The sequence below is a fragment of the Mandrillus leucophaeus genome, unplaced genomic scaffold, assembly GCF_000951045.1.
Source record: "Mandrillus leucophaeus isolate KB7577 unplaced genomic scaffold, Mleu.le_1.0 Scaffold261, whole genome shotgun sequence".
NCBI lineage: Eukaryota > Metazoa > Chordata > Mammalia > Primates > Cercopithecidae > Mandrillus > Mandrillus leucophaeus.
The window spans coordinates 3,200,752-3,216,903 of NW_012102710.1; the positions used below are offsets into that span (position 1 = coordinate 3,200,752).

General features: G+C 41.4%; 1 pseudogene; it reads left to right on the top strand.

The window, feature by feature from the left end:
• The first annotated feature begins 1,227 nt into the window (after positions 1–1,227).
• LOC105542540 lies at positions 1,228–1,635 on the top strand (annotated as a pseudogene).
• The last annotated feature ends 14,517 nt before the right edge of the window (positions 1,636–16,152 follow it).

A 16,152-nucleotide genomic window follows, 5' to 3' on the forward strand; every position in this document is an offset into this window, starting at 1 on the left:
CACCCTGTTTCTTTCTCTTTTTTCATATACTTTTAAGTTCTGGGGTACATGTGCAGAACATGCAGGTTTGTTACATAGGTACACACGTGCCATGGTGGTTTGCTGTACCCATCAACCCATCATTTACATTAGGTATTTCTCCTAATGCTATCCCTCCTCTAGTTCCCCACCCCCTACAGATCCCGGCGTGTGATATTCTCCTCCCTGTGTCCATGTGTTCTCATTGTTCAACTCCAACTCCCACTTATGAGTGAGAACATGCAGAGGACACCCTTTTTCTTTAGGAGGACGGGGCAGGACTGGAACAGAACTGGAACAGGAGATGACTGTTCCAGCCATCTCCCCCTTTATCTCAGATGCTACACTCGTGGCACATTCTATAGTTACTCTTGAGAACTACAAGTGGAAAACGAGTAAAAACTGGTTTGGTCCAAGGCCACCTGGAGCACTGTCCTGCAAAGAGTAATTCATTCCTCTCCAGTTTGCTGAGTGCATTCAAGACATAACACATGTAAGAGTGTCTACCACTCTCCTTATGTTCAATAGCTATTCATTTCTTCTACACAAATTTCACACTCCTTGCTCTGACTTCCCAAAACAGAGGTGTGTCAGTGATGGCAAATTTGTGACATTTGTGTTCCTCAGTGCCCCCTCCTGAGCCTTGAAGGATATGGCTAATCCACTACACCACTCTTCCCTGCTGACCCTTAAAATCCATCTCAACACAGTACTCCCTGAGGCTTCACCACTTCAGGAGAGCTGGGCATGAAAGAAAACTTATTTGCCATCCTGGCCTATGTCATATTCATCTTTGCTTTGGCTGTAGTATCTAGTACAAGCACTTGTCAAGCTTGTGAGAAATGAAAAAAGAGCTGATATTTATTACACATCTAAACAACACACTGAAGCTGGAGTTTTTTTTATACATTGCCTCTTAAATCCACACACAAAAAATTCTGTGGGGGAGAAAAAGCATAATTCTTGTTAAGAAATTTAAAAAAAAAATCAAGCTTATTTAAATAAGAAAGGCCTGTCCACAGATGACAGATGGTTAAGCCAAGTTTAAATCCAGGTTTGTCTGCCCCAGATGCCCAAGGTCTGTCCACCATGGCATGCCACACTTCATCAACTGTGGACACACAGTGCAAGTCCAACATTAGAAAGTAGGTATGTTCTCTCTTCCTTGGCACTGCCTATGGAGGTGGCAGCCATGTCCTCCTCAGCATCATGGCCGCCTTCATACCCCTTGTGAAGCCCAAAATAGTCAAAAAGAGAACCAAGAAGTTCATTGGGCACCAGTCAAACTGATATATCAAAATTAAGCGTGACTGGCGGAAATCCAGCGGTATTGACAACAGGGTTCGTAGAAGGTTCAAGCTCCAGATCTTGATGCCCAACAGTGGTTATGGGAGCAACAAAAAAACAAAGCATATGCTGCCCAGTGGCTTCCAGAAGTTCCTGGTTCACAACGTCAAGGAGCTGAAAGTACTGTTGATGTGCAACAAATCTTACTGTGCTGAGACCGATCACAATGTTTCCTCCAAGAACTGCAAAGCCATCATGGAAAGGGCCACCCAGCTGGCCATGCGAGTCGCCAACCCCAATGCCAGGCTGTGCAGTGAAGAAAATGAGTAGGCAGCTCATGGGCCTGCTTTGTGTTTACATAAAACTGTAAAAAATGAACAAATAAATAACAGAAAAAAGAAAGCAGATATGCAATATCTACTGTCTTCCCTCAACAATAAAATCATCCAGAATTCAGAACGAGAAAAATAGATGCGCTATCCTACTAGAAGTGAGTTAAAAAGAGGATATAGGAAATTATTTCATGCCAAAAAATAAATAAAACTAAGTGAGTTCTGATGGTTAAAAAAGAGCAAGACAGAATCAACAGCCTGCAAGACTAACAATTCACTGGCTGCTAATTCTGCAGATTTGCTTCTTCAAACACAAGCACATTAGGTATTCTGCTAATGGAGCCAAAAGCACCTTCTCTAATCCCAAGTGAAGTGCAGATAGCTGCTCTCTGCCGAGCCTTGTTTTTCTTGCTTTCATTTTGATTTGCTTCCTGTGGGTTTCATGTACCTCATCAGAAACTGAAGGCAGGAAAACAGAGCTGCCCCCGACCAAAGTAAAGCTCTCATAGGGAGGGCCAAGGGGACTCACAGAGCGCAGACCTCGTGCATGTCAAGGCCACTGTTTTGAATCTGAAAGTACACATTATAATGCCGTCTCCGCTGAGGAGGACATGACCACAGAGAGGAAACAAGAGAAAAGATGGGGAGGAGGAGGAATGCTAGAATGTCACAGCCAGGAGGGCCTGTGGAGGTCGCTTTGCCCATTTTCCCAAATGTTAATCATGTTGGCCATAATCCTATACCACCTGCACTATTACTTACTTATTCTCTTTCTTCAAGTAAGCTCACTTATTCAATTAAATGTAGCTTCATCTTAATCAATATCAATGAAATCACACATTTGATGTGATAGTTACATTTTTTTCCTAATAGACTTTAAAATAAACATAACTATGAAAACTTAAAATGTTCATCCATGCATCATACATAAGCTTGTATCTCCCTAGTGGGACCTGCACCACACACTGAGAAAGACTGATAGTTCATTGGATTCTAGGCTTGTTTTTTAGCAGTGGAAATACTTCAGGGTTTTAATGGACCCCAATCTGTCCAATAGATAACTGCTTTGAAGAAAGCTGCCCAGGGTGGCTTGGAAATCTGGCCTTTTAGCATCTACATTGCTGCTCACCTAGATCAAGACCCCAGAGGTCACTTGGCTCAAGGCTCAGTAAGCAGCATTTGAGGCCAGGCACAGTGGATCACACCTGTAATCCCTGCACTTTGGGAGGCCAAGGTGGGCAGATCGGCTGAGGTCAGGAGTTCGAGACCAGCCTGGACAACATGGTGAAACCCTGTCCCTACTAAAAATACAAAAAATTAGAAAGGTGTGGTGGTGTGTGCCTGTAGTCCCAGCAACTTGGGAGGCTAAGGCAGGAGAATCACTTGAACCCAGGAGGCAGAAGTTGCAGTGAGCTGAGATTGCACCACTGTACTCCAGCCTGGTCGAAGGAGCAAGACTCTGTCTCAAAAAAAAAAAAAAAAGTTGAAACTCTGTTCCAGCTCCAGCTCGTTTTACAGAAAAGTAAATTAAAGTATGAAGAAGAGAAATGATGACAAGAGGTTGCACAGAAAGTTACTGAAGAAATAGATGTGGAAGCCAGAGCCCTTAATGCACATCTAGAGATCGTGGCACTACCCTGTACCCTGGAAAACCTTCAACATGGGCCACAAAGATGGCACACAGCCTTCCTCCACCTCCCTCCTGCCACACATGCTGGTTTGAAGAAATATTTGAGCTGAGAGGGGAGGAAATCTGTGGCTAGGGAGAAAGACAACGAGGTAGAATTTGGACAATTAATTGCTAGGGTGCTACTTGGGCTGAAAGTTGTTTGGACTGAGAATAGAAGACCAATGCATGGGAGCCTCAAGGTGACAGACACAACCAAAATGCACCACATCATGTGGGCACCTGTTTCCCCAGTTTTCTTCAACTGACTGAAGCATCTAGAAATGCACCCAAATGCCCAAATCCTACCTGAGAAGCTTTGAAGAATAATTTGAGACAAATTCTACACCTTGACTCCTTCCTCATCTGCAGCTCCTCCTTCACCCCACCCCTGTCCAGCCACGCCCTTCCAGCATCCTTTTGTGGGTCTTTATGTCTAGGGACATCCAGCATCTCCATGTAGAGCAAATTTGCCATTGCAGCATCTTCAGGTCTCCTCTCCATCCATCATGCTGATCCACACAACACAGGTGGTACAGTCCATTCTGCTGGTGATGACATCTTCCTCCTTCAAAGGCTGGAGAGGGGGTCATAAATAATAACACTTTAATAGTTTTTCTCATCCACCACAGCCTAGCTCAATATAAGAAATCATTTTCCAATAGCCAGAACTTCCCCAAAAAAGCTGAGCTGACTACTACACACAATGATATGCCTCCATCACTAGGCGACTGCTTGAAGGGGCACCACTGGGAGATTCTGGCCTTATATGAGGAATTGCACTGAATGACCACTAATACCCCCTTCCAACCCTGTGTTCTCTGATTCTACAAGGGTTTTGTGGCCTTTGGGTCACAGTGAGGGAGATTATGAAACATACAGCAATTTGGGGGAGTATTTTTGATTGAGAAGCATCTTTGACTCTAGAGCAGGAATCAGGAAACTTTTTTCATAAAGAGCCAAAGGGTACAAATAAGTTCTTATTGTAATTATTCAATTCTGTCTCTGTAGTATGAAAGCAGCCATAGACAATATGTAAACAAGTAAGAGTTGTAATGTTCCAAGAAAACTTTATTTATAACACAGGTGGCAGTTGAGTCTGAAATCATTTCAAAATAAAAAGTTAATAAATGCTGACAGCCGGCGAGATTTGACCTGCTGACTGAGGTCAACCAACTCTTGCTCCAGAGAAAACCTGTCTACCTGGATAGCTCCCCTCCTCCTTCCTGCTTCACCCAGTCAATCATTGAGCCTAGTCAGTACACCTCCTGAATATTATGTGACCACCCATAAGACAGATAAACCAGTCCCCTTACGTAATCAAACTCACATCATCCATGAGGGAGGATCCCAAACTGACCTCCCCTTTTAGGGACAAGCATACATTTCTTAAAGTGTCAATGGTCCAGCATGGGCAACCTGGGCAACTTGGCAAAAACCTGTCTCTATGAAAAATACAAAAATTCGCTGGGTGTGGTGACACGTGCCTGTAGTCCCAGCAACTTACGAGGCTAAAGTAGGAGGATAGCTTGAGCCCAGGAAGCAGAGGTTGCAGTGAGCCAAGATGGCACCACCACTGCACTGAGTGACAGAGTAAGGCCCTGTCTCAAAAAAAAGAAAAAAAATCAGTGGTCAGTAAAACTCCAGGGTGGAAGTGTTTTAGCCTTTCAATCAGGAGAACTATTGTCTATTTAGAAATGCTGAGTACAACCCTCCTCCCTTCCAGATTGCTAACTAACAGAGGGCAGAGGCAAGTAGCTCCATGAGAATCAAGACACAGTAAGTACTACACTTCCCTTCGGGAAGGCAAGTACCGAATAACTCCAGTACTTAATGTTTTGGCTTTACTCTGTTGGAGAACATGGATGATAACAGACATTCTCCAGTATTCTCCTCAACCCCTTAAGACCTTTAGGCCAATCCAGAGGAAAACCAAAGCTCAGGAACTAACCCAAAGTCTACCTGAGCAAGAGCTGCTTTCTTGAATTTCTCTCATAACCAAAGCAGGAGACAGCAAGACAGCAAGTATCACTGATCCCACAGCCCTGCATTTCAATGTAGAGGCCCCATCACCCTGGTTAACGTGACCATAATCTTAGTGGTGATGTGGTGAGAATCTAGAATCCACTGGATTGTACTGACCAGAGGTCAGAGCTACCACACTGACTACAGGAAGGGTGCAGGAGGAACAGGAAGAGGGATGTTCACTGCCCAAAGGGACAATTCTAATAAGATGCTGATTAGCTTAACCAATTAGCAACAGTGTCAGTAATAAAATATTACAAATTGATCTATCTACATCTTATCTCATGTATTATTCTCACCAACCCTGTGAGATCGACATTCATATCAACGGCATTTACATATAATGACTTAACTAGCGGAGATTGAATCCTAAAACTGGTTGAAACTTAGAAATCCTGGGTGTTTTATATGTTCATGGTGAAAACTTGAACTTACCTTTGGAGCAAGTCATCCCATTGTTCTGGAAATAATCACTCAGTGATCCCTTTGAGTTATACCTGGGTAAAGTAATTTCATTCCCACCCACTGGTTTTGGAATAGGGACTTTTTAAAATTGGATATGCAGCTTGGAAAGAGCATGGGTTTAGAAGAAGCTGATAAGTAAACTGATGAAAGATCCTTTTTCATACTTAGTTTACATATATGAATCTACACATATATGTAGAAGGAACCAAGGATGCTTCTGGAAGAAGAGGGTTTGGTATTTAACTATTTATTAGAACACATCTGATGGACAAGACTGTACCCACCTGGGGCCAGGTGGAGGGAAGAAATGAAAGAAAATCACCAACAGGAAGATGGAGTGTGGACTGGGTAACCCAGACCTACGTTTTTGGAACAAAATGGTGGTTCTAGGCAGTAGGTGGATGGTGCTGTAACTCATTGCAATGTGGCTCCCCAGGTGCTGAGCTGCGCCTTGGGAAGCTCGGCTTCACTTAGGTGAAGTGGAAGACCCGACCTCTTAAGGTCAGGTCTTATGGTCAGGTCAGGTTACCTCTTATGACATTAATCATCTTACCATTTCTAAGGTTCTGTTTCCTTGTCTGTAAAATGATGATATTAATGATACTCTCAAAGCAGTTTCTCAGATGAATACTCTCTTCCCTAGCAACCCAGGCCAATTGGGGAGAGAGTATTCTTGCCCAAGGATTACCCAGAGAAAGACCAGCATCCACTGTTCTCAGATGAACCACTGCAAAATTTGGCATTTCTCCAGACCACAAGGCCTTCCAGCTTCAGCAAGTGAACAAGGATCTCAGTAGCTATTTTTCTCATCTGCAGAGCACCAACAGGGGTTCTTGCACATTCCATGAAAGGGCTCCTGAAGACAAGAAGTTACAGATGACTGCACTGCCTGCCAATCTGAGCAGGTGGAGGGTTGGAGTTACAAAGTGACTGTTAGCAATGGATTGTTTTGTATGTTGTATTAACATGAGTTGTTGTGGTCCAGCAACATCCAGGTAAAGAGCATGGCGGCCAGACGGGGTCCAGAGAGGCTTAATAAGAGAAGCTCAGCAGTTCCTAACATTCACTATACATAGTACTTCACCGAGAGCTTCCAAAATAGATGGATGTTTGTGCTGAAACCTAGTCCAGTTGAATCAGTCTTTTGGAGCAGAGCCCAGGAATTAACTATTTTTGAAAAGCTCCCCAAGTAAATATAATGTGTAGCCAGGTTGTGAAGTACAGAGCTAGCCCAAGACAGATAAAAAGAGAGAGAGAGAGAAAGACAAAAAGGGAGAGAGAGGCATTTTGTAGATCAGGAAGCTAAAGATTAGAAATTCAAATGACCATCACAAGGTCATTCAGCTGATAAGTAGCAGAATCACATGTCATATTCAGGTCTGTCTGATTGCTGATCATATACTGATTTAACTCTAACATGGTATCTTGGGGATTCTGCAGAATGAGGAGAGAAATTGACAGATAAAAGGGAACAGAAAAGCACGCCTTCTCCAACCTCAGCTTTCTCCTTAACCTGATAAAAACATCCCTGCAGTAAATAAAGGGGGAATCTTGCACAGAGACACAAAATACTACTTCTGCAAGTCAATGAAAAGCCATCCAGCCTAAATCAACATATTTCAAGATAAGTGTCTTCTCACACCCACCCCTTCACCCCAACCACCACTTATTGATAGCTGAAAAAGTTGTCAAGCTCAATACACTTGGGGTACCACTGGAAGGCAGGCACTGAACGGAATGGAAAAATATGTGCCTGGTGAGACTTGCAATGTACTGGAATCACACCTGTACTGGAGCTTCCAGCCCACATAGGTCACAGGCAGAGAAAGAGCGAGATATTGAGAGCGAGAGAGAGCTCATGGGGAAAATGGTACAAGTCAGGCTGGTTCAGAGGCATCAGACATTACCAGAAAGGCCTTTATGAAATCGTAGTTTACAAGTGCCCTCTGTTAAATCAAGTTTAGCATAAAGCTGCCTCCTTACATACTTTAATTTCAGCCTAAGGATTTCTCTGTACATTGTGAACTATAACAAGTGGAGGTATAAACAGACCATAACCTACGATTGTGCCAGTCACGAGTTTTGGTCAAGCAAATGTACAACTGTTCAAACCATGTTCAAATAAAGCAAATACCAAGCTGTAACCAATCCAATTCTGTAACTCACTTCTGTTTTCTGCACCTCACTTCCGTTTTCTGGGCATTACTTTCCTTTTCCCGTCCATAAATATTTCTCCACCACGTGGCTGTGCTGGAGTCTCTTCCCAGCCTACTCTGGCTGGGAAGGCTGCCCAATTCACAAGTTGTTCATTGCTCAATTAAACTCCTTTAAATTTAATTCAGATGAAGCTTTTCTTGTATTACCTCTGAGCATGTGTGAGAACTTACTGAATAATATCATTAGAGCTATTATTTATGGAGAGCCAATGCACCAAGTCTTCAGCAAAGACTTTAATGGGAACCATATCATTTACCACCCCATCCCATCCCCAACACGCCCCACCCCGCCGCCCACACACACATACATCTATACACAACGAGATTGGTGGTATTATTCTCATTGTAATGATAATGAAACTGAGCCCTAGAGATGTAAATAAACTGATCAGCCAAAGTCCCAAAGCAAGTAGTTATGGAGCTGGTATTCAACCCTAGTGGGGGAAATGACAGCAAACCTCATTTGTTACTAGGAGTGTGGGGTCTACTTGACTACAGAACTTCTGGCAGTGAAAATGCAGGCAAGAAGCCAAAAGCTCATTGGCAGTTTCTCCTCTTTCCCTATCTTCTCCTTGTCCTATAACTAGGAAGAAAGCAGGGAGAACCTGCAAGGCACTTGCAATGGTGTACTGCTAGGTCTCCAGAGTCCATAGGAGCTCAATGGCCTTTATCAAACCACACAGCTCCCTCTCCTACAAACTGTTTGTTTCAGGCCCTGTGTGGAATGCAGTCACCTAGTCAGTTGAAACCAGTTTCTGACAGACCCTGGCAACTTATAGATGAACCCAAGTGAACTTTCCTCATTACCATGCTAATGTCTCCCACCCAGAAGGAGCTATAAAGCAGGTGACCTATGCGCTGGCATGATGACTCACTGCATCTGCGCCACTGGGACCCCTTCCCTGCATGAGATGACACATTCTCACCCCCTCCATCGCCCCATAAAACTCTCCTGTCACTTTCCCTCACAGAGACACTGCTTTAGAGAACGCTCCCAGTGCTCTCCTTACTTGTGATGAGTAATAAAACTCCTATGGATCAAAACCTGTGTTCTTGTGGAGAGTTGTTGATTGCTTGCCAGGAAGATGAACCTTGGTTTTGTTTGGGTAACATCGCTAAGTGTTTAAAAACAGACTCTATGGGGAAAGAAAGCCCTGATTTGTGGCATTTGACAGTTTCTGTGGCACAAATACAGCCACAATGGCCATTTTAAAGCTACAAAGTTGTCATGAACTATTTCACAAATTTCCTGAAAATGTAACAGGAGTTGATTGAACTGACTCCAGTACACCACGGAATTGATTTCATTCTAAGAATATAATGCTTGTTAGTTAGAAAAGAGATCCCCCATTCTCCAGTCCAAAAGCATCCAGATTGTTTTAGCATCCCTCAGTGATCTCGTTCAAGGTTCTTCTCACAAGAACCAATGAGTAATTTACTTCAGCTCAGCAGACCCACACAATCTGGTTGAGTTGATTGGCATAAGCCATACACACTAATGAATTAAAGCTCCAGCCTTGATGGGCTGAAGATCCAAGGAAGTGACACTCTAGACCATAAAAATCGATTAAATGGCTCTTGATAAACTGGAGAAAAGTTTCACCCAAGTCAAGACTGGGTTCAATTACTGAAAGAGCAAATTAGAACTTTTCAAAGTTAGAAAGCAGAGTGAGAGTAAACTGCACACATATATCTTGGGGGCAAAAAGAGGACCCCAATGAATCACAGACTACCAGTCTTTACAAATCAATATGAAATAAAACAGGTAATAATGGGATTCCAGTAAAAGAAATGAGTGATTCTTTTCTTACTGGGGACTGAGACCTCTTGGGTTCAGATTTGCTTTGTTGCTTCCTAGAACGCTGGCTTAATTTGCTCTCCCTGGGAGATGGAGCGCTTAAATGCACAGGCTATGGTTTTCTTCTCTGTAAAATGGTGATATTAATAATACTGTCAAAGCAGTTTCTCAGATAAATTCAATGGAACATTGACACACATTTTATTTCAAGCTTGGTGGAAGGGAAAAGACTTCAAAAAAAAACTAGTTCAAAAATTTACTTTTGGGAGGAAAAAAACGACTTATTAATATTATTCAGCTAGAATTTGAAAAGAGGAATATCTGGTTTAAAGATTATTAGGATAGCATAAGGCTTAAAGAGTGTTGTGCCCTTAAATGTCTGGTTAAAGGTTACTGAACACATCTAAAATATAACAGCAGAGTGGTGCCAATCTAGCTTCCCAGAAGGACTCTAAACCTCATTAAAATCTATCAGAAAGGCCAGGCGCGGTGGCTAACACCTGTAATCCCAACACTTCGGGAGGCCAAGGTGGGCGAATCACGAGGTCAGGAGTTCAAGACTAGCCTGGCCAACATGGTGAAACCCCTTCTCTACTAAAAATACAAAAAATTAGCGGGCGTGGTGGCAGGTGCCTGTAATCCCAGCTGCTCGGGAGACTGAGGCAGGAGAATCACTTGAACCTGGGAGGCAGAGGTTGCAGTGAGCCAAGATCATGCTACTGCACTCCAGTGTAAGACTCCATCTCAAAAAAAAAAAAAAAAAAAAAAAAAAAACCAACTATCAATAAAATACTTCAGTGCTTTATCAGGAATGCTAGATCCTTTCCAAAGAGGCTGAAAATCCTATTAGCCTACAAAGTTCTGCCCTAGCTCAGGTTTGGGATAATTTCCTTTCATAGTAACCATCACATAGGGCTGGTGTGAGGATTAAATGAAATGGCAACAGCTAACATACACACACTTGGGTGTTTATCTTGTGCCAAGACTGGAAATGAGCTCTTTACATCTGTTATGAAGTCATGCCACTTCCCACTTTAAAATTTTTGAGGGGCTTTGCATTGCACTTAGTACAAAACACACTTCCTTATCCTTGTTTTCAAAAACCTACATGATCTAATTTCATTCGCTGCCACTCTGCCTCTTGCCCATTAACCTCAGCTGCAATGACCTTATTTACGTTCTTCAAATACATCGAGCTGATTCCTGCCCCAGGACCTCAGCACCAGCTGTTCTCCCAGCCAGGGCTGCCCCTCCTTATTTTCTCACGGCTGACTTCAACGTGATGTTCGGAGGTGAGAAAAGGCCTACCCTAACCTGTAAGTTGCTTCCAGTCACCCTTTATCATATCATTCCACTTAATCTTCTACAGAGTGCTTATCTCTATCTGATATTTTACTTGTGCGTTTCTTTTCTGACTAGTAATTCCACTAGAATGGAAGCACCATTAGGGAAAGGGCTTTGTCTGTTTTGCTCAACTGCTTTCTCTCCCATTCCTAGTACAACACCTGGCACATAATAGGAGCCCAAAACATATTTGTGAATGAAGGAGTGATCTCAATCAACCGTACCTAAAACCCTATGGCAAGGTCTGTTATTTTTACAATTTCACAAGAAAAATGGCACAGAGAGGTTGGGCAACTTGTTCATGGTCATAAGTTAGAAAATAGCAAAGCTGAAATGCAAAGCTGAAATTCAAAGACCCCAGGCTTCACCTCTTCATCCTTATGCCTGTAAAAAAAAACTTCTTCATCCATCCTTCCTGTTTTATATTAATACATTTCACATTTAGTCTAAGAAATTGAAACACATCTGCCTTTGCTTTAGATTTCATTTAAATTATTTCCTCTACCATTCATTAATCAAAGAGCTATCTAGTGTTTTCTGTAAATTAAGAAAACTGAATATACCTATGAATGTCTGAATATGTATTTTCTTATGACTGATCTTGAAAATTAAGCTGCTTACAACTTGTTCTTGTCTTCAGCCCATCATTTCCTGGTTCAAGGCCACTTTCTCCACAGTGTTTCACTGGTTAGCTTAGCCCATCTCAGCCACCCTTCTATTAGGTTGGTACAAAAGTTATTGCCGTTTTTTCCATTGAAAGTAATGGCAAAAATCCACAATTACTTTTGCACCAACTTAATACATAAACGCACATCATTTTCTACCACTTTGCCCTCATTTCTACTTATCCAACTACTCCTGTTGTATTTTATATATGTATTGTATATATAAGAAGCATGTTTTATGCTTACAGTTAGCACATTGGCTCCCAGACTGGGGTCCATGCCCACTGGGCTTCCTATCCTAAGCACATCTACATGAGCACCAACAAGATGGTAAGAATCCCTGTCCAGTTGCCTAATAACAGAAAATGTGAATATATAAACAAAGTGCATCTCCTTCTCCCTTCTCCGTTGAAATGCTTTAATGAAAAATTGTTTAACCACCATTATAATTTGTTCAACATATTTGCCACATCAAAGTGTATTTCTAATAACTTAAAAGAGTAGAAATTTAAATTTATGCTCAATCAAGATGAATCATAGCTGTCACTCAGTCTTTTTGTAATGATTATTTGAATCTCAACTTTCAATCATAGTCTCTTATTCTTGTCACAGAAAAAGGGATTCATTTAACCACAATCACTTCACTTAAATACAAAAATGTACAATTGTCAATTTAGTATTCATTATTTAAAATAATCACTGATGAATATTTTTATTCACTTTTCTTTCAAGAAATAGGCATATCTTCTCTTTTCTTTTATTATTTATTTATTATCTTAAAAAATGAACAGCCTAATTCCAACTTTTGAGGCATATGGTTAAACTCCATAGAAATCATTCTTGAATCAAATCCTTCTAGCAAGAAAGTTCTTGTTTTAAAAGACTTGTCCCCATCCAATCCATGACCTCTCTAGAGCAACTGAGGCACCAATATGAAAAGAACAACTTACCTAGCTTGAAGAGTATCAGACTTCTATTGATGTTTTGATAAACGCCAGTACTGGTGTGTCAAGCCAATGTTCAGTTTGCTTACAAAGGGGTAAATGATGCTGGTAAATGTTGACATTCACTAGATGCCTATCCACACTGCACAATTCCTCACAATCCCTACCTGTGTTAGTTTCCTTCCGTTACCGTAACAATGCACATTTCCTATTAAAAATAGGACTTTTATTAGTTGTGAATTTGTTTCACTTAATCAAATGATGGTAGAAACAAGCATACCTGGTCCTCGGGAATATGTGGACTGCAGGCAGGGTGTTCGTTGTCCATCTTCATCTGTGCTTCGCTCTGTAGATTAGCGGATTTTTTTTTTTTCTTGGCAGATTGGCTTGATGAACAAGACAGAGGATCTGGTTATTACCTACTCCAGACATCTGCTTACAATGTAGCCAAGAGAGGGATACCAATTACCTTCAAAACTCCCAAGGAAGGGTTCTAATTGGTCCAGCTTGGGTCAGGTCCTCATCTCCAGCCTATTCCCTGTTGTCAATAGATTTGTCTTTTCCTAGTTTTCTACAAGAACGACTTCCTTTTCCTAGTTTACTAGTATTCTACTCTTTCTCTACAATTTAAGTTGTAATAATGACAACTTAAATTTAAAATATGGCCAATAAAATTAAATGGTACCTAAGATAGGTCAGCTGGTCACCCTGACTGGACCCCCACAGCAACACTTAAATTTGTTGACCATAGTGTGGGGTCCAGCCTTCAGTCTTGCAGGGTAAGAGGTGACTATCAGTACAAAAAAAAAAAAAAGATCTGAATCCTGGGTGGTTTAAAAATTCACCAAGCTCTTAGGGTTTTATGCATAAAAATCATTCATGGGGAGAGATGTAACTACCAAGTAGACAGCTTCCTCTATTTACTAATCAGCACTTTTCCTCCTATAGACAAATCCAAATGTGAAGCCAAATATGATCCAAAAATTACTTAACAATCACAGAATTAGAGGAGAAATGAATGAGATCATCTTAATGGCTGGCACCCAAGAGCAAATGCATGCTCTCCAGAGACATTGCCAATTCTAGACATTTTGAATTCCTTCCTTTCATAGATGCATGCCAACCACCTCTTACTCTAAAAAAAAAAAAAACAAAAACACCTCTTTCTTCAAATGTAGAATACAATCTTTATTTAGGTATACAAATTTTTATTTATATTTAAATAAATCCGTACCAGAATTTCTACCCAGATGACCTGGATTAGATTTGAGGTATTCAGATAATATTACATCATTTCTAGAGACCTCCCTCCAATTTCTACTTTTCCTAATTTTATTTCTGGAGGTGTGACTTTCAGTTTTCAGAATACCATGTACCATCTAGAATATTCAGGAAACACACACACACACACACACACACACACATACATTAAGGCTATTTTTAAAATAAGAACAATTTTCACAAAGACTAAGTGGAAAATGCTAAATGCAAAGCTTCTTTCCATCTTTATAAGCATATAAAAGATACCTTGTATTTCAAGTCATCTGTAATATAGACATCTCAATTTTCAAAATAGCCAGCAATTCAGTAGCATTAATAGACACAGGCTACCTAACTTCATAATAAATCTTACTTCTATAAATCTGATTGCTATCACTACCAGGAGTTTAAACCTTATGAGCAAAGAAATGTATAAAAATTAATGGAACTTGCATAAAAGGAGTATCATCTTATGAAAAAAAAAGTTCAAACTAGAAAGCATGGTTTCAATACAACTTTGTTTATAAAAACAGGTAGACTGGATTAGGCCTGTGGGCTGTGATTTGTCTAGTCCAGTGTTTCTCATATAGTGCTCTATCAGCATTTCTTAAATGCATTTGTTAACAATGGAAACTCTCAGGCTCTGTCCCAGATCTATCAAATCAGGGACTCAGGATGGCACACCTAGCATTCTATTTTAACAAGTCCTCTAGGAGATTTTGGTGCAGGCTAAAATTTGAGAACCACTATTAGTCTTCCAGATTACCCACAGAGGACTCTCCCATCCCATAAAGTATTAATAACTAATGTGATTGATAGGTCCAAATTCACCAAACCCCCCTCACCACTCTATTTCCCTCCTCTTCTGAAGTTCCTACCCCAATATCCCAGGGGCTGATGTATCCCAATCCTCATTTCAGTTGACATTACTGCTGTCTTGCTACCCCAGACACATCCTCCTTTTCCCCACTAACTAGGACATGGCCACTCTCTTGAATTCTGCAGCTCCTCAAGGTAATACATTCTCACAAAGCCACCATTTCCAAAACACCCCTGCCCTAGAACACTCCCAGCCTGGCAGGGAGCTGAAGTTTCCATTCTCTGCCAAATGTCCCAGAATCACCCTTCTCCCTCTCTGCCTTACCATCCCCCTGTACCACTCCACCTCCATGCCCTGACCCTAGGGCAAGTAACAATTCTTTCAAGGGAAAAATCAATACCCACTTTTCACATTAACATTGTATAACACTCTGCATCCCCACCGTCATGGCAGTCCTGCCTTATTTGAGGTTTTGCTTTCTGCAGTTTCAGTTACTCATGATCAACTGTGGTCTGAAAATATTAAATGGAAAATTCCAGGAACAATGAATACATTTCAAGTGTTGCACCATTCTGACAAGTATGCTGAAATCTTGCACCATCCCTTTGTCCAGCATATCGACTCTATATATGTTACCTGCCTGTTAGTCACTTAGTAGCCATCTTGGTTATCAGATCAGAAAAAAACATAATACACACAGTATAGAGTTTTGGGGGTTTTGTTGTTGTTGTTTTTGTTTTTGAGATGGAGTCTCACTCTATCACCCAGGCTGGAGTGCAGTGGCACAATCTCGGCTTACTGCAACCTCTGCCTTTCAGGTTCAAGCAATTCTCCTGCCTCAGCCTCCCAAGTAGCTGGGATTATAGGCACATGCCATCACACACAGTTAATTTTGTATTTTTACTAGAGATGGAGTTTCACCACATTGCCCAGGCTGGTCTTGAACTCCTGCCCTCAGGTGATCCACCCACCTCACCCTCCCAAAGTGTTGGGATTACAGGCATGAGCCACTGCGCCCAGCCCACAGTATAGAGTTTGGTCCTCCATGGTTTCAAGCATCCTCTAGGGGTCTTGGAACATCTTCCCTATGGATAACAGGGCACTATTATACTGCAACAAAAATAGAATGCGTGTGACCATGCAGCTTGCATTGGAAAGACAAATAATATTAACACATGTCCTCTCCCCCTCCTCCTGTGTTTTCTGTTATCATTGAAAAATGAACTTTCAAAGTTTCTACTAAGCTTTGGGTTGATGGACAGTCATTTAGGAAATATTAATTTCCCTTTGATTATCAAAAGCCTAGTCAGGA